Source organism: Nerophis lumbriciformis, linkage group LG20, assembly GCF_033978685.3.
Source record: "Nerophis lumbriciformis linkage group LG20, RoL_Nlum_v2.1, whole genome shotgun sequence".
Classification (NCBI taxonomy): Eukaryota; Metazoa; Chordata; class Actinopteri; order Syngnathiformes; family Syngnathidae; genus Nerophis; species Nerophis lumbriciformis.
In genome coordinates, this window is record NC_084567.2 from 22,754,086 (window position 1) to 22,776,589 (window position 22,504).

Here is a 22,504-nt window from a genome sequence, read left to right on the forward strand (position 1 = left end):
ATTCACACTCACATTCACACACAGGGGCCAATTTAGTGTTGCCAATCAACCTATCTCCAGGTGCATGTCTTTGGAGGGGGGAAGAAGCCGGAGTACCCGGAGGGAACCCACGCAGTCACGGGGAGAACATGCAAACTCCACACAGAAAGATCCTGAGCGCAGGATCGAACTCAGGACCTTTGTATTGTGAGGCAGACACATTAACCCCTCTTCCACCGTGATGCCCGAACCACAACAGTCCATTCCAATCTCATTAATACCATAGAAATAGACAACTCTTTCACTTTTTCGACACGATAACGGCTTAAATCATATGGTTACGATAACCACAAATATAAAGTGTTTGTCTTACATGTAGTAATCAGTGGTAGACAGACAAAGCTCCAGCGTTGCAGCTTTAACAAATTCCTTTTGGCAGGGACCCCCCTGAAAAAATGTAATTCCACCCCTTAAATATTTTTCTGCAGTAGCATTACTACCCAACTCTGATTGTGAGTGCCACTCGAACTCATAGAAAAATAAAAAGGTGAGTTTCGTTTTTGCCAACAAGAATCTTCAATGAAATTAAAAGTGATATTCATTCATACATTTACTTCATCATTTATATGTATATCACATTGTTTTCCAGATGTAAAACTATATTTTTTTTAAACACTTGTGTTTATATTTTTGGGTGTCCAGAACAGATTAATTTAATTTATTTCTTATGGTAAATAAATCGGAGCATTTGAAATTACTAATAAAAACAGTGGTACATGCTGTACATTTAACAAAATTCATAGTTCAGGTCCAACAGTAACTTTACACAACTTTTAAGACAAATCAATAGTTTTCAAAGACCAACACATGTTTTTGAGTCAGTTTAATACATGTGTTTGTCTCATTATTTAGATGAGTGAATTAAGGAAAATCCAGTCAGCTCTGAGCATTTTTAGTTCGCTGTTCAGTGCTCTCAGCTGTCTATATTTAACATCAGCGACTTGATGCTCATACATTATTCATGCTAAAAAACCTGCATTACCTACCCGAGGAGTGCTACAGCGTCCCTCACCTTTATTTCTTCCTCATTAGTTGTTCTGCAGGCTTTTACTTCATTATTTATACTTATTTCCTTACCCTGCTGATTTGTTAATAGTCCTCTACACTCAAGCATTTTTTTATTTTTTTTTGCACACCAACTCAGTTGAAACTGCAATTGTGATGTTTTATTCCCCTAATATCTAATGAACAGTATTCCTCTGACACCTTTTAAATAGAAATAGCTTTAAGGTTGGGCAAAATACATGTAAATGACAATTGTTACTTAGGGTGTATCCATTAGATATTTATATCTGCTGTTGGTCCAATATCAGAAAAAAGAACAAGTATCAGATAATATCGGCTTGCAATCTCCATCATAAGCTCTGACACAAGCAATCCTGCAGCACCTTTACTTGTGCAAAGCTGACCAACAGCTAAAAAAAACCAAAACATAACTAAACTGTCAGTGACAAACCTGACAGTTTAGTTGAAATCCTAAACAACAATTAATGGATAATGCATTCACATCTTATTTGAATAAGTTGCAACAAAACACTTTGGGTTGAATTAACAAGAGGAAACATTTTCTGCTCGCATTTTCAACATCCAAGCAATTTTAAATAAAAGTACATTAACCAACATTTTAACAGTGCTAAATAAAGTTCCCTGACCCGGCCTTAAAGTATTTGATCTGCGCCCTGGTGTCGCCGATGATGGACAGCATCCTAGGTGTGCGGAAGCATGTACCCTATTTTTCAGACTATAAGGCGCACTTAAAATCCTTTTATTTTCTCTAAAATAGACAGTGCGCCTTATAGCCCGGTGCGCCTAATGTGCGGAATAATTCTGGTTGTGCTTGCTGACCTCAAAGCAATTTTATTGGGTAAATGGTGGAATGATAAGTGTGACCAGTAGATGGTAGTCACACATAAGAGATACATGTAGAGTGCAATATGACGCCAGTTAACAACACCAAAACTTGAAATTTTTCATTGAAAATAAAGAACATTACAGACGGCACTGAAAAATCTGTCAAAATGTTTTATTATGACTTTGAAGCCGCAACGCTTGATGGATTGTCGGCCCCTTACAGCTACCGTAGTCAGAAATACAAGTATCCCTTTAGGGTGTGTATAAGGACCGCAAAATGGCACCTATTAGGAGACCTATTATCTGACGTTCTGTTTCATGTGTATTTGAGATCGCATAAGTCCTGAAAATTTGCGCAAGTCTGTCACTGAAGTCCGTGCCGATGCCGTAGTCGATAAGCTTCTACTTTTTCACTATCTTCTTGTTATGGGGCATTCACCCTCTGCTGTTACCATTTCCAATATAAATTAGTGTAAAGTTCTAACTTATATCTCGCTATGGATGAGCTAAAAACTACCAGTGTAGTGGGTCTACATAATTCACCCTCGGAACTTTAGTTATTAGAGAGTTTCGGTCTGACGGTTTTTCACGGGACACATTTCCGGCTTTGTTGCACTAGTGAGCCACGGATGAGAAGATGCTTCTCTGTTGTTGATTTAAGTAAAGTCTGAATGTCATTAAAACAGTTAGCTCCATCTTTTAACACTTCTTCAACTCCCGTCCTCGCTACACCGCTACAACAAAGATGACGGGGAGAAGACGTCAGAAAGCGACTTGAAGATGATCTGTAAAACATAATCTATGCAACGTTTTGACCAAGGAAATGTTTTAAATTTAAATTTTGAAAAAAATCTTAATATGACCCCTTTAATGCGTCTTATAATCTGGTACGCCTTTTGAATGAAAAAAGACCTGAAAAGACCCGCTCATCGGCAGTGCGCTTTATAATCCGGTACGCCCTCTGGTCCAGAAAATACGGTATGTCCTGTCATTCCTGCTGACGGTGTTGGTCCCTCGCTTCCTAATTTCCATAGCCTCCTTGATCCATCTCTTGTGTTTATTTATTTCTGATTAAATGACTTTTTCCTGATTGTCAGTCATTGTGTTCCGGAAGTCGGTGCAAAGCCAAGACTGTGCATAGCAAAGACTGTCACTTCCGTTGTGTCGGTCGCGTCTTTTGTGGCTTAAAGTTGTTTTGCGTCTTTTATATTATTGTGTTGTGTTGTTTGTTTTTGTTGTGGCGTTTGCAATCCTGCTGTAGCTTAAAGTTTTTGTGTTATAATTTATGATATTGTCTTATGGCGTTTACGTTTGTTATGACATTTCTCGACCACCGTAGGTATCCGCAATTTTGTTTTGATGACAATTCATTAAATGTGCTAAACTTCATAGAAGTCTGCCGTGCTTAAATCCAATGTTTTCCTTTTTCTAGTTACGATAAAATCGATCGATTCCATCCATCCATCCATTTTTTACCGCTTGTCCCTTTTGGGGTCGTGGGGGATGCTGGAGCCTATCTCAGCTGCATTCGGGCGGAAGGCAGTGTACACCCTGGACAAGTCGCCACCTCATCACAGGGCCAACACAGATAGACTGACAACATTCACACTCACATTCACACACTAGGGTCAATTTAGTGTTGCCAATCAACCTATCCCCAGGTGCATGTTTTTTTGGCGGTGGGAGGAAGCCGGAGTACCTGGAGGGAACCCACGCAGTCACGGGGAGAACATGCAAACTCCACACAGAAAGATCCTGAGCCCGGGATTGAACCCAGCACTACTCAGGACCTTCGTATTGTGAGGCACATGCACTAACCCCTGTACCACCGTGCTGCCCTCGATCGATTCCCTTTTAAATAATTTTTTAATCAATACCTATTTTCCGGAAAGCAAACTTGCCGAGCACAGATCAATGTTCTTGAAATTTGGGAATATAAATCTATCGATATATCGATCCGTCGTTAGACCTCTAATTTGTTGTGTAGGTATGATGTTTCCAGGTACTAATGTCTGAATCATATATAGATGTGACTTGAACAGTCAGAAACTCTTAATTTCTTGTCATCTAATTGTAGTAGTAGTAGTAGTATTAGTTTTATCAGCTAAATCACCATTGTAAATGTCAAGGTGTTAAGCTGACACACTCCAAAGATGTAAACCTTGAGGAAACTGTACAGTTTGTTTTTAGTAGTGTTGTTTCAACTCCAACTCACGCTGTACAAGTAAATCTCTGGCGACAGAACGTCAAAGTTATGGATTGAAGTGCTTGAAGAATATCGGCCGCCTTGACACGACTGCTCACGCTGCAGGTTCAAGCCGACTATCAAAGCAAATCAAGAAGAACACACAAAAAGAATGCAAGACGACATTAACAGCACTGCAATGCTAAAACAACCTACTGTAATTACCAAAGCCATGTTCCTCTTAAGAGACGTGTGCGCATATATAAACGCAACACAATCTTTCTTTCATGAATTCAGTTGGCTGTTGATTCACTTTGCAGTAAAAGAAAAAAAAAGACTTCAGTTGTATGACATGAAGCAAATTCATTTTCTGACAGACTTGATATTCTTCCAGTACATGCACAGCTTGAAGGAACTCCCAGTGAGTGCTTCTGTTGTTCTTCCTTATGGATTATGTTCTCACTCATAGAAAAGTAGAACAATGTTTAACAATGTCCACAATATTATCAGACATGTTATTATTATCATAAATACATTATTAAACCAGCGTCCTCTGCAGTGGACTATTTCTGTTATGTAAAATACAAAAGTCCACTGCAGACAACGCTGACTTTACAGCCTATATTTCTTACAAATAAATATAAACACATACAGGTACATACAGAAACATTAAAAGATGTTGGGGCCAATGTGACATGCTTTTGTTCATTAAACATGCAAAGATCAATCCCAGTAACATTGCTTCACAAACTTACTAGGAATACTTTAAAAACATATATTTTAGTACCAGTGGATTGTGACTGGTAGGCAAAATTGCATAAAAGTGCAGTTTCCTTTTAAGCTCATACAGTATTTTCAGACTCACATATTTGATTTGTAATATATATGAGCCAGGATTCTGCAGCAAGTAGATTGAGTGGAGCAGAAAATAACAACATTTCTACATTACTAAAATGAATAACAAATCCTAGAATCCCCATTGGACAGCATTTTGAAATTAAATTGACAACGTAGCAACACAGAACTGGGGAAAGAACCAACTCTCCTAGTCCAGGAGGACTAAATATGCTGCTCCTGAACGTGTTCCAGAGGAATGGAACTACAAACAACAAAGCAGGTGCAGTTTTAATGTGGTGCTGCTCTCTCTTAGTGCAGAGTGGGAGGTCACACTGTTGGCAGCTTTCAAAATGCAGGACATTTATGGTCGCAGATTACCTTTTTTTTTTGCTGTCGCGTACGGCTTCAACTGCGACAGTTTTGGATTGGATCGGAAGACGTCTTCCTATCGCAGCTGCTGTGCTTGTCCCCTACAACACAACTAATTGGAAGGTAGCTGCATGTGTGTCCTGTTGCTCCGCCCTAATAAGCAACAAAGCAAAACATACAAAAAGGAACAGAAATCATGTTAGGTAATAACACAATGAAAAACCTAACGAAAAACTGCAATTTAAGAACAATTGCTTGGCAAAAAACTTGCAACCAGACAATGAATATGGCAGGAAGACGATGATGCAGTGGGAGAATAAATAAACCACAAAGATAACAACTAACCGAATACAAGAAACTGGAAAACAATAATGTGTTTTTGGCATAGCCACTGATGTCTTCCTGTTGCAGCCGTTGTGCTTTTGAACACCACTTATAGTGTACCGTGAGATATTGTCTGGTGTGCCATGGGAGATGATGTCATTTCACCTAATTGGGTTAAAAATATTTTTTGCAAACCAGTAATTATAATCCGCAAATAATGTGCCGTGTTGAGTGTCTGTGCTGTCTAGAGCGCGGCAGAGTAACCGTGTAATACTCTTCCATATCAGTAGGGGACAGCAGGTAGCTAATTGCTTTGTGGATGTCGGAAACATGGTTTGTCGTGATCACAATATGCAGACGACAGCAGGAGGCAGCGTGCAGGTAAAAAGGTATCTAATGCTTAAACCAAAAATAAACAAAAGGCAAGTGCCGCTAAGAAAAGGCATTGAAGCTTAGGGATGGCTATGCAAAACGAAACTAAAACTGAACTGGCTGCAAAGTAAACAAAAACAGAATGCTGGACGGCAGCAAAGACTTACAGCGTGTGGAGCAGCAGATGGCGTCCACAAAGTACATCCGTACATGACATGACAATCAACAACAAAATAGGAAACACTACACACAGGAAAATACCAAAAAACTCAAAATAAGTCACAGCGTGATCTGACAGGTCGTGACAGTGCACCTAGTTTGAGACGAGCTATAGTGATGCATGGTTGGTTTTTTGTATCCAACAATTGCGAGAACGCGCCTACTGCCCAAATGCAGCTGAGATGGGCTCCAGCACCCCCAGCGACCCCAAAAGGGACAAGTGGTAGAAAATGGATGGATGGATAGACATTTTACTGTCAATATCAGCTGCTGAGTTTCATTTTTTTATGTTTTCCGCCAGTGGTGTGCCTCGGGATTTTTCCAATGAAAAAAATGTGCCTTAGCTCAAAAAAGGTTGAAAAACACTGCTGTAAAGAAAACACAAACAACAAACCTCTAGATGTACACAATTCAAAATAAAAAGAACTGGCAGAAACTGGAGACAGGTGTAGAATAGGCAACTTTACAGTCGGAAATAAATTCAGGTTGAGCGCAATTTATCAAACTCCAACATCTCGGTCATGCTAGGTCAGCATAGCAAATGAACATCTGTTTTAACTGTCTTACGCAGGATAAATAAAGTTGACATGAATATATAAATACATGTAAACTATGAAGTAAATGTTATATACTACATTATTCAGTGCTGTAGTGCTGTAGACAGAGACAGGAAGCAGGTCTAAGCTACACGGGTGCCGTTTGAGCAATAAATAACTGAGCTATTGTTACACATTGCCATCCTTACTTCATCTACCATACTTGCCAACCCTCCCGAATTTTACGGGAGACTCCCCAAATTCAGCGCCTCTCCCGAAAACCTTCCGGGACAAAATTTCTCCCGAAAATGTTCTGAAATTCAGGCGGAGCTGTAGGCCACGCCCCCTCCAGCTCCATGCGGACCTGAGTCCGCTTTCCCACAATATAAACAGCGTGCCTGCCCAATCACGTTCTAACTGAGCTGGAGCTGGAAGCCACGCCCCCTCCAGCTCCATGCGGACCTGAGTGAGGACAGCCTTTTTTCATGACGGGAGGGCAACAGGGTGACAAGAACTAAATCATCCAGACTAGAGATAAATTGTATTATTATGTTTATCTTACCTAAAAATAAATATATTTATTAATTAAAAAAATAATAAATAAATACATTTTTACTATATTTTGCTAAAAACATCAAAATTAATTATACTTTTCTTTGTATTTTTTCCTGACTCCTTATTACATCCAGCCATAGAATTATACATTAAAATAAACATATTTGAAATAATTTATTTTAAATGATCATAATAATTCATTTAAAATGACCATATTTAATGGTAAATAAGATGGACAAACTTCAACTTCAGCAGCAAAACTTAGGGAGAAGGAACGACTGCCCTCATTAAACAAGCATTGTACACCGTCCGTTAGATGATTTTAAACTCCTGCTCTGAAAGCGTGAACAATCTGATTTTTAGAACTGCAATGCATTATTGCGCGTATCTTGTACATTCCCCCCCTCCGCTATGAAGCTGCACTGAAAGAAATACATTACATGACCAATGGGCATGAACATATGTATCCAGACGCCACTGTAATTAACTTGAGTGATTTTAACAACTGTAATCTACTGTAATTCACTTACAAGAAATAACAGGAATTTACTAAACTTTACATACAGTATTCAGAATTTATTTCAGTGACACTGGTAGAATTTTGGTTAAAAAGTTACTAAATTGATATCAACTCACTGATTCATTTCGGATCGTATCGTTCTAAATCAACTAATATCATCCCTGAATCGTATTAGCAACCTTAGATTATGAATCAAAACAATGTTAAAATGAGTCGTTACACCCCTAATGAAAAGTGTACAATGTGCATATAACATATACTAAGCCCTTTTTATCCTTAGTTGAAAGAGATCTAAAAACATTGTCACTGCGTCATAAAAGCCAGTTATGGTCTTAAAGATCAGGGGTTCTTAATGTTTTTGACCTCAGGGCCCAACTTTTCCACTACAGAGGGGCCCTGGGCCCACTTAAATATTAACACTTAATTAATAATCGTACTCTAGATTTTAAACTTATTCAATAATTATATCTAACCTATATAGATTTAGCCCTGCGATGAGGTGACGACTTGTCCAGGGTGTACCCCGCCTTCCGCCCGATTGTAGCTGAGATAGGCTCCAGCGCCCCCCGCGACCCCAAAGGGAATAAGCGGTAGAAAATGGATGGATGGATGGATATTTGAAATAATTTATTTTAAATTATCATAATAATTCATTTAAAATGACCATATTTAATTATTAAAATAATTGCTTGTTTATCAACAACTTTAGCATTTTATTCATTACATTTTGAAACTCTCAGAAGCCAAGTTATGTTATATTCCTTAAGATTTATTTATGCAAGTTTGAAGTATCAATTATCCAAACACAGTTTTGTTTGCATATTTTCAGGATGTAGATATATATATATATATATATATATATATATATATATATATATATATATATATGTATGTGTGGGGGAAAAAAATCACAAGACTACTTCATCTCTACAGGCCTGTTTCATGAGGGGTTCCCTCAATCATCAGGAGATTTTAATGGGAGCATTCACATACCATGGTTTATATAGGGCACAGAATGGGTGGGTACAGGCTGGCGTAGGGGCGTGGTGATTGGCTCATGTGTTACCTAGGAGGTGTTTCCGTCTGTGGCGGAGGCGGAAACACCTCCTAGGTAACACATGAGCCAATCACCACGCCCCTACGCCAGCCTGTACCCACCCACTCTGTGCCCTATATAAACCATGGTATGTGAATGCTCCCATTAAAATCTCCTGATGATTGAGGGAACCCCTCATGAAACAGGCCTGTAGAGATGAAGTAGTCTTGTGGTTTTTTTTCCCACACATACATATATTGCGCTCTACTACGGTATCGAGCACTATTTTTTGGATAACCTTATTAAGACATATATATATATATATATATATATGTATGAAATACTTGACTTGGTGAATTCTAGCTGTCAATATACTCCTCCCCTCTTAACCACGCCCCCAACCACGCCCCGCCCCACCCCCGACCACGCCCCCACCCCCACCTCCCGAAATCAGAGGTCTCAAGGTTGGCAAGTATGTCATCTACACAAGAAACAAACATAAGTTTTGATTAGACAGTTGACATATGCGTTTGAACGCTGCTCAAAAAAAAATTATTGGAGAAAATTACCCCCAAAATTTGGCTAAAATTTGCAGGGATGTTGTGGGCTTTGGTCAATATTGCGAGGCCGCACATAATTCCAGAGATTGGTTGAATTCGAATGAATTAGCGCGATCGTGACTTACAAAATCCTGGCGAGACTGAATAAAGTGTACAAAAATAGGTACAAGGTATCATAAGAAAGTAGAAGAGAATGGGATACAGAACCCACAGTTGTTGGCATAGTCAGGAGAAGCATGGGATACGAGGAAGCAACAATCTGTCGTCTTCCTGCTGCAACCGCTGGTTTTTGAACACCACTAACTGAAAGGTGTGTCTCATTGCTCCACCCTGCACTGGTAGTAAGATCATCTGCAGAGATAACAAAAATAGGAACAAGTTGGGGTAATGTAATAAATTAAAGTCAGGGTATAAACAATGTAAAGTACTCACAGGTACATTAACGTTCACTCACTCTGCATAATACTTAGACTTAGACTTAGACTTAGACAAACTTTAATGATCCACAAGGGAAATTGTTCAACACAGTATCTCAGTTACAATGATGGAAAGTGTAAGGATGAAAAGGACAATGCAGGTATAAATAGACTAATATAGCGATAAAAAATCTAACATATATACGAATATATACATAATATGTGTACAGAATAATATATATACAGATATATTATATTATGTCAATAACATATATACAATATATACCAATGACCATGTACAATATTACAGTATATACAGTATATGTGACAGCAGCAGCATAACATAGAGAGTAGATCCAGCAGGAAATAGAAAATAGACATTATAAACATTATAAACAAAGAGAAGTAGCTAACATGTCAGGTGTCAGGTAATAGGCAGATGTCATCTATTGCTGTATGGCGAGTGATTATACAGCTGGATGGAGTGTGGAATGGAGTTCTTGAATCGCACAGTGCGGGAAGGAAGTTGAAGGAGCCTGTTGGAGTATGAACACCGCTGTCCCTTAATTGTCAGGTGGAGTGGGTGGGCAGGATTGTCCATGATGGCCAGCAGTTTGTCCAGTGTCCTCCTGTCCCTCACTGACACAAACGCCTCCAACTACATGCCAATAGTTTGGCCGGCTTTCCGGATCAGTTTGTCAATCCGGTTTGAGTCCATTTTGCTGGTGCTGCTCCCCCAACAAGCCACTGCAAAGTACAGTGCACTGGCCACAACAGACTGATAAAATATCTCCAACAGCTTGCTGCACACATTAAAGGACCTAAGCTTCCTCAGGAAAAAGAGTCTTCTCATGCCCTTTTTGTAAATAGCTTTGCAGTTGTCCGGTCTGCTGTTCAAGTGGACTCCCAGGTACTTGTACTGCTCCACTACTGCCACCTTCTGGCCCTGGATCTTGATCTTCCTGAAGTCGATGACCAGCTCCTTGGTCTTGTCCACATTAAGGACCAGATGGTTCGCCTGAGACCACTCCACAAAGTCAGCGATCACTGTCCTGTACTCCAATTCCCGTCCCTCTCTGATACGCCCGACCACAGCAGAGTCGTCAGAGTATTTCTACAGGTGGCAGGACCTGGAACTATACTGGAAGTCTGAGGTGTACAGGGTGAACAGGAAAGGAGACAGGACGGTCCCCTGTGGAGCACCTACACCACTGACCACAGTATCCGACAGGGAGCTCCCCAGTCGCACAAAATGGGGCCTGTCAGATAAGTAATCAGTGATCCAGGAGACAATGGATGAACTGACACCCATCCTAAGCAACTTGTCACTCATCAGAATTGGCTTAATGTTGTTAAAGGCACTGGAGAAATCAAAAAACATGATCTTCACAGTGCCCCTCCCACCATCCAGGTGAGAGTGAGCATGATGCAGCAGGTAGATAACAGCATCGTCTAATCCTACATGGGGCTGATATGCAAACTGTAGAGGATCTAGGGAAGGAGCCACCAGTGGTCTCAGCTGATCCAGCACAAGTCTCTCGAGGACCTTCATGACCTGGGACGTCAGAGCAACAGGTCTAAAGTCATTAGAGCCCGATGGGATGGGCTTCTTGGGCACCGGCACTATGCAGGATGTTTTCCATAGCACTGGTATCGTATGGTTTCCCACCTAGGCCTTCAGTGATGTCCGACTTCAAAGATAACCTCTCAAAATACCATAATTTATGTCACCACATGACCATTGCTGGAGAAATACTATACAGGAACACATTTACGCACTACTGGGCATTGTACAAAACGGGTTATTTTCTGGCGCATTTAAAAATCAATAAACCTGCATCAGCAATTAAAACATATCTTATGGGATACTGTCAAAATTAAAATTGCAAAAAACATTTTAAACGTGAAAAAATTAAGAAATAAAATATCTAAACTCACATTTCATCGACAGCTGAGCTCGCTTCCGGGGTTGGCCGACATGGTCTCACAAGATGTAGTTTCTCTTTAAATATCCTTCTTGAAAATGGCCTTGCAAATATATGTGTTGTCTTGTCTAATCATAAAAGATGCAGACAAGGTGTGTTGGCTGAGTTCTTAAAGTTTACTCCACAGCGTGCTCATCTAAAACATCCCGCTGCCGGCATGTCTACATTAAACAACCTAAACGGGGTTACTGCGCATGCTCTTAACTACTGTGGCATGCTGGATAATAGAGTTCTTATATGTTTATATGTCTTGCATGTTGCTCATAACATCACTATATATCTGCCTTAGGCCATCTAGAAGGCCTTACTGACAACAACTCGTGATCTGATTGGCTATTGCAACTGTCTGTCACTGTATGTGCCCGTCCGCTTATAGTGCACGAACGCCCACATTGCTGAATCTGAAGGCCTCTGGCAGGTTTTGTACAGCATGGCAACATAAGCTAGCTGAATTCTGATTGGATAAAAACTCTATCAACTAAAAACAATAGCGCTGGAAGGAGCATAATGACATGAAGAGAATATGAATACTTTTAGATATTTAGGGAAAGTAAATAAAAAATTACTTTTATCTTTAATTATGATCATGATTTCTGGTTATGTTAGGCCAGCAGAGAAGGCCTTGCTGGCCCTGACGGCCCACCACTGCTAGGTTCGTACTTGAATGCAGACTGAGACTCGACCACACAAATAAAGGTGAGCTGACAACAAAAGGATGCGACTCCGAGGTCTGGAAATGACAAATAGTCCACCTTGTTTGGCTGAAATCCAGAAACCTTGAGCGCTAAAATGTTCCCTTCCTGTGTAGCAGCGCTACCTGATGAGATGAATCTCAACAACTGCAGTGGTTTCACCTCATAAATATTCATTTAGCGAGGTGTTGCGTCATGCAAGAGAGCTCAGAGCACTTCAGTGAACCCTCGCCAAAAACACCCTCCCTTCTCCCCCTCCATGCAGCAGCATGCCGCCCGGCACAGTGAGTTGGATTTATAGCCACTTATAGAGATTAGTGATGCGTCCTGCATGCAGCACACATACATGCACACGCGCGCACACACATCTTTCTCTCTTGCACGCGCACACACACGGACAGACACTCTTTCACACGGGTCTCGTCCGATTAAAAACCTTCCATCTTAATGATGTAGCTTTTGGGTGGCTGATTGTCTCCGAACAACAGTGACTTATATAAATGCACAAACACACTTTCACATAGACTTATTTTTGTCTATTCCAATGGAGATCACATGACACCAAGAGTTCAACAAATTAGAAGTTTGATTTTATTGGTTTGCATCCATAATATCCAATATGAGCAAGCAGTCCTGCAGCACGTTTACTTGTGCCAAGCTCAGGGCTAAGTTACTGGAAGCTAGCAGCTACACAACAGACAGACATATCTTAGGTGTCCTTAATTGAATAATACTGTAGTCTAAAACAGCACATTTGCATACGTATCAATTATTGTTGCACTCATACTTGCCAACCCTCCCGGATTTTCCGGGAGACTCCCGAAATTCAGCGCCTCGCCCGAAAACCTTCCGGGACAAAATTTCTCCCGAAAATCTTCTGAAATTCAGGCGGAGCTGTAGGCCACGCCCCCTCCAGCTCCATGCGGACCTGAGTCCGCTTTCCCACAATATAAACATCGTGCCTGCCCAATCACGTTCTAACTGTAGAATGATCAAGGGTGAGTTCTTGGTTTCTTATGTGGGTTTATTGTTAGGCAGTTTCATTAACGTCCTCCCAGCGCGGCAACAACACACAACAACAGCGGTCACGTTTTCGTCTACCGTAAAGCAGTTTGTCTGCCGTAAACAGCAATGTTGTGATACTCTTAAACAGGACAATACTGCCATGTACTGTACATGCATATGTGACAATAACATCAACGGCTTTTAGAGAGTGCAGTGCACAACTGCGCACACAACAAGGAGACGAAGCAGAAGAACGAGGAAGATACAGCCGTGGCGACCCCGACGACGAGTAAAATGAAGAAATACGCTTGTAAGTTCCAAGCCGCAGCTGCGATTGAACCTGGATAGCCTCCGGGAAGAAGTAGTGGACAACCAAGTGCTTGGCAGTGAAGATCTTCCTCAGGAAGCAAGGATTGACCGGTTTTGGGCCATGCTAGGGAGAGATGGAAGATTCCAGACTCTAGTGCATTTGATGAAAGCTCTTTTGTGCGTGCCACACAGCAATGCATCATCAGAGAGGGTGTTCAGCATGGTTTGAAAAATAGTGACAGAGAATAGAACAAGGATGGACAATTCAACCTTTAACTCAACAATGAGTAGATGAGTGTTATGTGTGTGTATATGTGTAAATAAATGAACACTGAAATTCAAGTATTTCTTTTATATATATATATATATATATATATATATATTTATATATATATATATATATATATATATATATATATATATATATATATATATACATACAGTATATATATATATATATATATATATATATATATATATATATATATATATATATATATATATATATATATATATATATACATATACATACAGTATATATATATATATATATATATATATACATACAGTATATATATATATATATATATATATTTATATATATATTTATAATAAAATAAATATATATTTATAGATAGAATTCACTGAAAGTCAAGTATTTCTTATATATATATATATAATACAATAAATATATATTTATAGCTAGAATTCACTGAAAGTCAAGTATTTTATATATATATATATATATATATATACATATATATATATATATATATATATATATATATATATATATATATATATATATATATATATATATATATATATATATATATATAAATAAAAATATGAAATACTTGACTTGGTGAATTCTAGCTGTAAATATACTCCTCCCCTCTTAACCACGCCCCCAATTTTAATTGTTAAAAATGCTTATTCGTACTGTTTTATTGTAATCCCACCACGGAGCGGGAGAAGTCTTCTTGATGCTCTCTATGTATTGCTTTCTTTGGACTCATATTGAGTTAGAAACATGCTGTAAAAGGCTTGAAAACACTTTAAAAGCACACAAGCACTTAGCACAGTAGTTAATGCCTACAACCGAGCTAACAAACGAATGGAAAGCTATCAGCCCGCCCACAATGGTTGTGCTGCCGGGCACATAACGGCTGAGCTCCGAGGCACACATTAGGTGGATGAAATGTTCCTACACTGACCTCGGGTACCCCAATATCTGATGATTCGACTAGGAGGCTGATAGTCAAATAAAACTACTGTGAATTAAATCATCAAATAGTCCACTGTTCTACGACACCCCAACTTGTAACATAGAAAAGCCAAAACATTTGTGAGAAAACACTGATATGCTGCTTGATGGGTGGACTCCTGCGTAATATAACAACTGAAAACATGGACTGGCGTGCATCAACATTGTGTCTTAAAAGGTATTTTCTGTCTATATTTGCAAAGGATATTGAGAAAAGTATGTTGAAGACAAGATGCAGTGTCAGAAAAAACACTAATTTATTTGCATTGAGTTTGTGAAGACTTTGTTTAACAAGGTTCTGCAAATGGAACACTTTTGGAACACCTGATTCTAACTTTACCATTAACAATACAATTAATAGTACTATGGTCAAAACGGGATTAGATACTGTAAGAACCCAAGCCAAACCATTTTGTTCATTAAGAGTTTAAACGACCCTGGATCCATGCCTCTACTGTAAATGTTTCTAAGTGTTACAGTATATTTACTTTTGCTTTAGATGCAACTTCTTAAGTTGTTCCCCCCTTCTAGAATTACAGCGGTAAAAAAAAAAGAACCAGTCTGGAATTACTGGGATTCCTACCAGTTTTTTTACTGTACCCTTCTATCTTTCAACATCTTCTCCAGTGCCATGTTCTGTCATAGAGACCGTGGTCATTTACCTCTGCTAATCAAGACCAGCTGGGAAAAGGGTTTTACTAATGAGTATATCTGTCTTTGCATATATTTTTTTTCCTTTTCTTTTATTGCAAAAAGCAAATGTGCCTTATAAATACAGTTGGCATAATAATTTACTGACATAAATGTGATTAATTATGCAGAGCATATTGATGACATTATTTTTTCTCCACTCTCAAATGTGCTTAGGAATGTTCTTGGGTGTGCTAAACAAACAATTGGAATACAATTCTGAATGCAAAAACAGTAAATACATTTGGCACAGTTATAGTTTTACAACTCAACGGATTTTCAGCGATTTTGGATGTTGTCACAATAGAAATACATTTTCTGCCCTGTGTGGGAGATCAGACTCCTAAGTACACTAAATTCTTGCCTGTTTTGGCAAAGCTGTATTTAGGGGTATCGTTAAATGTATCTATTAAATGACTGTGTGTCTGTTTACAGCGCATTTTACCTGTCATGGTGGATTTGTAAAATGAGATTTATTATGATCATAAAAAATGTTGATGTTGGTATACTGGCTTTTAATTGGGTTTAATTAAACCTTTAATTTAACCACTAATTAGAGTTTAATTGCTACACCAGATATCCTACTTTGGTAGTATGTTAAACCCACACACTGTTTTTTTTATAGTACATTGGTGACTTCGCCCTAGGCTCGCAATAAAATGAAACTATTCGGCTGTTCACCACATTGACATCCTGGCTAAGGCAACAAATAAAATATTGATGCAGTCAGTGGTGGCCATCCTGTTTATGATGTTTTATTTCATGGTTAGCAATGTCATCTGTTGTTGTATTGTAGTTAGGGTTGTAGTTCTGATTCGACCCTGAATATTCCAACTGCGAGGCTGCTGAGTGTTTGCAGCGTGTTGTATATAATAATGTATATAATTCTAAACCCTTGTACAGTATGAACCAAATTGAAAAAGGACAACATCAATTCAAAATAAGTCATGGACTTGAATGGAAATGTAAACTATGGGAATAATTGCTAGGCAAACGTGCAGGAATGGCAGGAAGACAAGGAATCAGCTTAAAATGAACTGCAAACATTCTGCAGGTACAAACTACACAGTAATACATAAAAGTGGATGAGGACGAGACATAACGCTCACCGTTCTGGACATGGTAGTGAAAAATGGGGAAGACGAACAATTTGGCATTTTCCTGCCAAAGCCACTGTGCTTGTGACTCCGCAGCCCCACACGGACAGTAAGAAAGCGAAACGTGACACAATGCTTTAAGACGACTCCACAAGTTCTTCCGTCATCTCCAGAGAACATTCAGATGAGCTGTTATGACATCACCGTTGTCAATCAACACGGCCATGTCAGTCTTCATCATGACCCAGCACACATCAGCAAGAGTGTGACCCTGCGAGAACCAGTCACTGTGTTTAAAAGCAGAACATTTTCAGTGACCCGGAAGACTTCCATGTCTCAGTGTGTTTCCGCAGAAACAAACTTCTGAGAAATGTCACAACGACTCAAGCGGGTTCAGTCACACAGCCGCGGCAGAGCGACGCCTGCAGCCACGTCAGTAGGTTTGCTGCACGGAGCATCCGGTCATGATGTTAATTTACTGCTGAGGGCGGCGACGTCAAACTGCATCAGCAACAGAAGATGACAGTGCAGCTGCGGGATGACACAGCGCCGTCATCACAGGCTAACTAATTATTACCACTGATGGTGACTTGGACTCCTGTGAAAGTGCTTGTAGATTTGTGTTCCTGTAACCTTTGTGTCCCAGTATGTCATGTACTGTACAAATTGTAACTAACGGTGTTGTGCGGAGGTTTATGGCGTCAAATTCAATTTGGGGACGGTGTGGCGCAGTTGGGAGAGTGGCCGTATCAGCAACCTGAGGGTTCCTGGTTCGATCCCCACCTTCTACCAACCTCGCCACGTCCGTTGTGTCCTGGACAAGTCGCCACCTCATCGCAGGGCCAACACAGATATACAGACAACATTCACACTCACATTCACACATTAGGGCCAATTTAGTGTTGCCAATCAACCTATCCCCAGGTGCATGTCTTTGGAGGTGGGAGGAACCCACGCAGTCACGGGGAGAACATGCAAACTCTACACATTTTTCAATCCGTGCGGCGGTGACGTACAAAGCCGAGGCGCATAATGTTGAGTGTGTTATCACACACACACAGGGCCGAGAGCGCATACAAGAAAAAACTCAGTGGAGAGAAAGAATGACACACAAAGGCAATTCTACCGGTTAATGAAGAGGGTGTGTGAAGTTATCGTGCGTGAAGCGCAATATGGGGATATTTGGGCATCAAAACTATCGAGTAAGATGATGCTTTAAACAACAACTTTAAACACCAACACCAAAAAGTATTACAATCTTTGCTTCAAACTTAGCTAAACATTTAAATAACATGCAGTCAGATAGACAGGTAATATAGTAAACTAGCTTTCCTGTGTGCACATATAAGTATACTTAGATGCGCACGCGATTGTTGCCAATTTTTAGTGCCGTCAAAACTGCCCACGCAGCACAAACTAATGCAAAAATGACTGAATTTTGTAAAAAAAAAAATCCTACAATTTGTGTTTTATCTTTAACAATGTGTGTTTTACCTGCTACATGTCTTATCGGTATACTTTTAGCCATAGTATTTTAGTATTTTTAGTATTTTAGTATTTACTAATGATTGTATTTCTCTTAAAGTCACAACAAGAATGGCAACCATAAATGATGAAGCATTTAATGCAATGTTAATAAAGCTTTCTATTTTATTCCAACTTAATCCTGGATTATGGCCGGTTATATGTAATATATACACTTCTTTTTAAAGCGGCACAATGTAACTTTTCAACCTACATAAGATATTAATATAACTGATGGGATGATACATCAACTTACAACTAGCTGAATGTCACATCTGTCATGGCCTGAGGGGGTCTGTCGCGCTTTTAGTGGCACTTAGTGATATATAGGAGGGTGGCAGGAACTCTGCCACACAAAAAAACTAAAAATGTATTGACTTGCTTTACAGCATACTTCACTACCCCTTTCCTTATTCGTTAATACGATGGAAATTGATGGGAACGCCTGTGTGTCACCAGAAAACAAATAGAAGAAGAAGAAAAACACCTATGTGCAATTACTGCTATCATGGCCAAAGCTCCAAAACAATCAAATAAATGAAAATATTTGTCTGAAGAGAACAAAAAAAAAACCAGAGCTCACCCAGATAAAAGGACAGTCAGGCTCAACATTGCCCAGGCTTTAACTTGCTGGTGTGAGCTCAAAGATGAGAACTTTCCGACCGATGCTGCCTCGGCTGTGTTCCTGCTGGACTAGTAAGTGACTTTTCTCAAATAAAATAATAATGCTAATGTTACCGAAAATTTGCGTGGTAGCAATAAATAGCCAGCGGCGGGATAGTTTCACTACTACTTCCTTTGAAAAAAATCTCCCGCCGGTCTTTCTTTGTTTTGGTCCAAGGTCATTTCTTTATAGTGTCTGCTATTTAACATCAGCATGGCCATTAGAGACGTACCATTTGTGCCAATATTACTGGAGAGGGGCATAATCACCGGCCATACAATCTCGGTATCACTCTTTTATTTGGCCTATATATTTAACATTTATGTTTAACATTTAGATTTAACATTTGGATTAAACACTTACATTCTGCAATTAATTACCTCCAATGTTAAAGTTAAAAAGTTAAAGTACCAATGATTGTCACACACACACTAGGTGTGGCGAAATTATTCTCTGCATTTGACCCATCACCCTTGATCACCCCCTGGGAGGTGAGGGGAGCAGTGGGCAGCAGCGGTGGCCGCGCACGGGAATCATTTTTGGTGATTTAACCCCCAATTCCAACCCTTGATGCTGAGTGCCAAGCAGGGAGGTAGTGGGTCCCATTTTTTTATAGTCTTTGGTATGACTCGGTTTGAACTCACAACCTACCGATCTCAGGGCGGACACTCTAACCACTAGGCCACTGAGTAGGCTATGTGAGAAAAGTCAGCTAAATATTCAAAATATTTCAGCTAAAAAGTGATTTTTACATTCAGCACCTCTAAACTTGAGTGCTATAGTGGACTTCGCTGATGATTTCCTCCCTCCTTAAATCAACCAATTCAACATGTTTGGAATCAAACAAAACATGTCAAAAATAAAACATTAAAACCAATGGTAAAAAAAAGCTCAAATGTCAGATAAAATATGAATTTTCCACATAACATTGCTATTAGGGTTGATACTCGAACCCGGTTTTCCCGGTTGTTCGATAAGAAAAGAACCGAATCCCTTTTTGAGAACCGGTACCCGTTATCGAGACCACTATAGTAAAGAAAAAGAGTTGGTTCTTTGTTCGAATCGCTGGGAACGAATCCCGTCTCGACCAGAAATGCCCCATGAGACATCACAAGAAATGACGTCACGTAGCTCAGTCATTTGTCACGGTGGGGTGCAGCGTGCTGCGGTTCGTTCCAGGGATGCAAAACTGACGGCTCCGGACGAAAGCATACAGGTAGGAGATGATTTATTTCTCATAAATCATACACATTACAACAGATAGGAACGAAACAACAGGAAAGCGTGCCGTTCGCACGAGAAGCTAAAGCAAAAACTTACTTAGCACAGGAATACTAGAAGCTAAGGTAACTTTAGCACAGGAATCATGAGCTCGAAAACCAGAATGCCAACGTAACTGTTGCAAATGCAAACAATGAAGCCACGACGAGTGACCGGAAAAGGCAGGCTTAAATAGAGTCTCTGGTGAGCAACAGGTGCGCGTACAAGGCAGGTGAAAATCATAAGTATAACCATGGTGACTAAAACAAACCCCCGAAGTGCACAAAACAACTAAGGAAGTCCAAACTAACAGAACATAACTAAACAAAACATGATCCGACCACATCATAAAACATCACAGTTTCATATCATTTCACTTTACATGAGTAGGAAGAAGTAAAGCTTATTTAATCCAACCCCTTTCCCACTTCAGAGTGTTTACAAATATATACATAATTTACTGACCTTTTTATAATAAAATATATGTGAATTAGTATATACAACAGTTTTGTAATATGGAATTAATTAATTCAGTCATTATTAATATACTGAGATGAAGATTATCTTATTTTAAATTATGTTGAAAGTATTTTTCATAATTCTTCTTCTTTGTATTTTGTAAGCACTATTCATTTGAACAACCTCTTAAACTTCAATACAATGTTTAACTTCTTTACTTAATCCATTCCATCATTTAATTCCACATCATTTTAGCTGTTTGCAATTTTACCAAATCATCGAACTTTCATATTTTTGACTCAATAAATAAAGTGTTTGTATGTTCTCTATATCCAACATTATGTATCAGTCTAATTGATCTTTTTTGCAACACGGTTAACGAATGTAGCACACATTTGTAGTTATTTCCCCACATTTCTGCACAATAACTCAGATATGGTAATACTATAGTAGCAAGCAGTAGAGAATGTGAAGTGATTTGTTAAACCAAATATTGTGTTTTTTTCCATATACAACAACCTATCTGGACTCGATAAGAGAATCGATAAGGAATCTGTTCGATAAGAGGATTCGATAATAGGCTAATAATTAATTGCTATAGCAAGCTGGCTATGTCCCTCTCCTTTACACAATCTCACATTATTTTGTAAACAAACCCACACTCTGTTTTGTATGTAGCCACCTTTTTGCTTGGATTACCATAATGATATGTACAGTATTATTGAATGATATATCATAGAAACACAGAGACATCTGCTTGACAAGGAAAAAAGTTACAGAGCTTTACATTTAAGGAACTTTGAAGCCTGCTGTTGCTATAGAAAATGTATATTATCCCATATCAGAGATACTGTGACTGCCCTGGCGAGGATTTTGAATTTTGACGTAGACACAACAGTGTTAAAAAATTTATAAAACCATTTTATAACAAATATTAACACACGAAGCTGTTACAAAAATGAGGTTGCAGAGATCAAAGTTCAAACAACCAACATCCGACAGAGCTGGGGGAAAAAGCAAAATACACAAACGAGACAATCCAGGAAGGCACAAAAGTAAAAACAAAAGTAGTTTAATTAAAAAACTTAAACTAAATACTTTGTATGGAAGCTAGTAACAGGGTAAATAGAAATAGTGGTAAAGACTGCACAGCTAAAGTAAAAACACAAAGGAAACAAGGAATAATTGATATGTTTTCCTGGTGTGGACGCAGGGATGATAAATAATGCTAATTGCTGATTATGTCCACCGGCCTCATTGCTCCATCCCAGTCACTGGACCAAGCTGCCTGCAAACAGAGCAGTGGACAGGAAATGACAGACAGAAAACAGAAACTGGACAAATTAAGAGTCATTGGATGCAAACCTTGGATGGATGGATGCAGACCTTGACAACCTCATCACTTTCACAGGTGTGAGTAATATCGTGATTTTTTTCATACGACATTTGCTTGGAAAGCATACCAGATATTTTCTCACAAGCTTGCAGTTAAATAAACTCATCTTACTGCAATCTAGTATCTTGCTTGTTTAGGCCAAGACTGCTATGTATGTATTTTTAGTTTTAATGAGTGTTGCAGACTGTGGGCTGTTGCTTTGATCTGGATAAGATTATCATGTATTTAAAATGTTGTGTTTTGCTGCTTCCTGTCAGTCGCCTGCAGCGGTTCCCTTTCCCCGTCTTACATTTTAAATATTATTCTTAGTTTGGTTTCATTAGTTAGGAAATAACTC

The 22,504-nt window shown here is 39.2% G+C and overlaps 1 protein-coding gene across 4 annotated transcripts in view; it reads left to right on the plus strand.

The window, feature by feature from the left end:
* Positions 1-22,504, plus strand: part of dcc (DCC netrin 1 receptor) — a 706,325-nt gene that overhangs the window by 20,336 nt on the left and 663,485 nt on the right. The gene's annotated exons all lie outside the window — the stretch shown is intronic.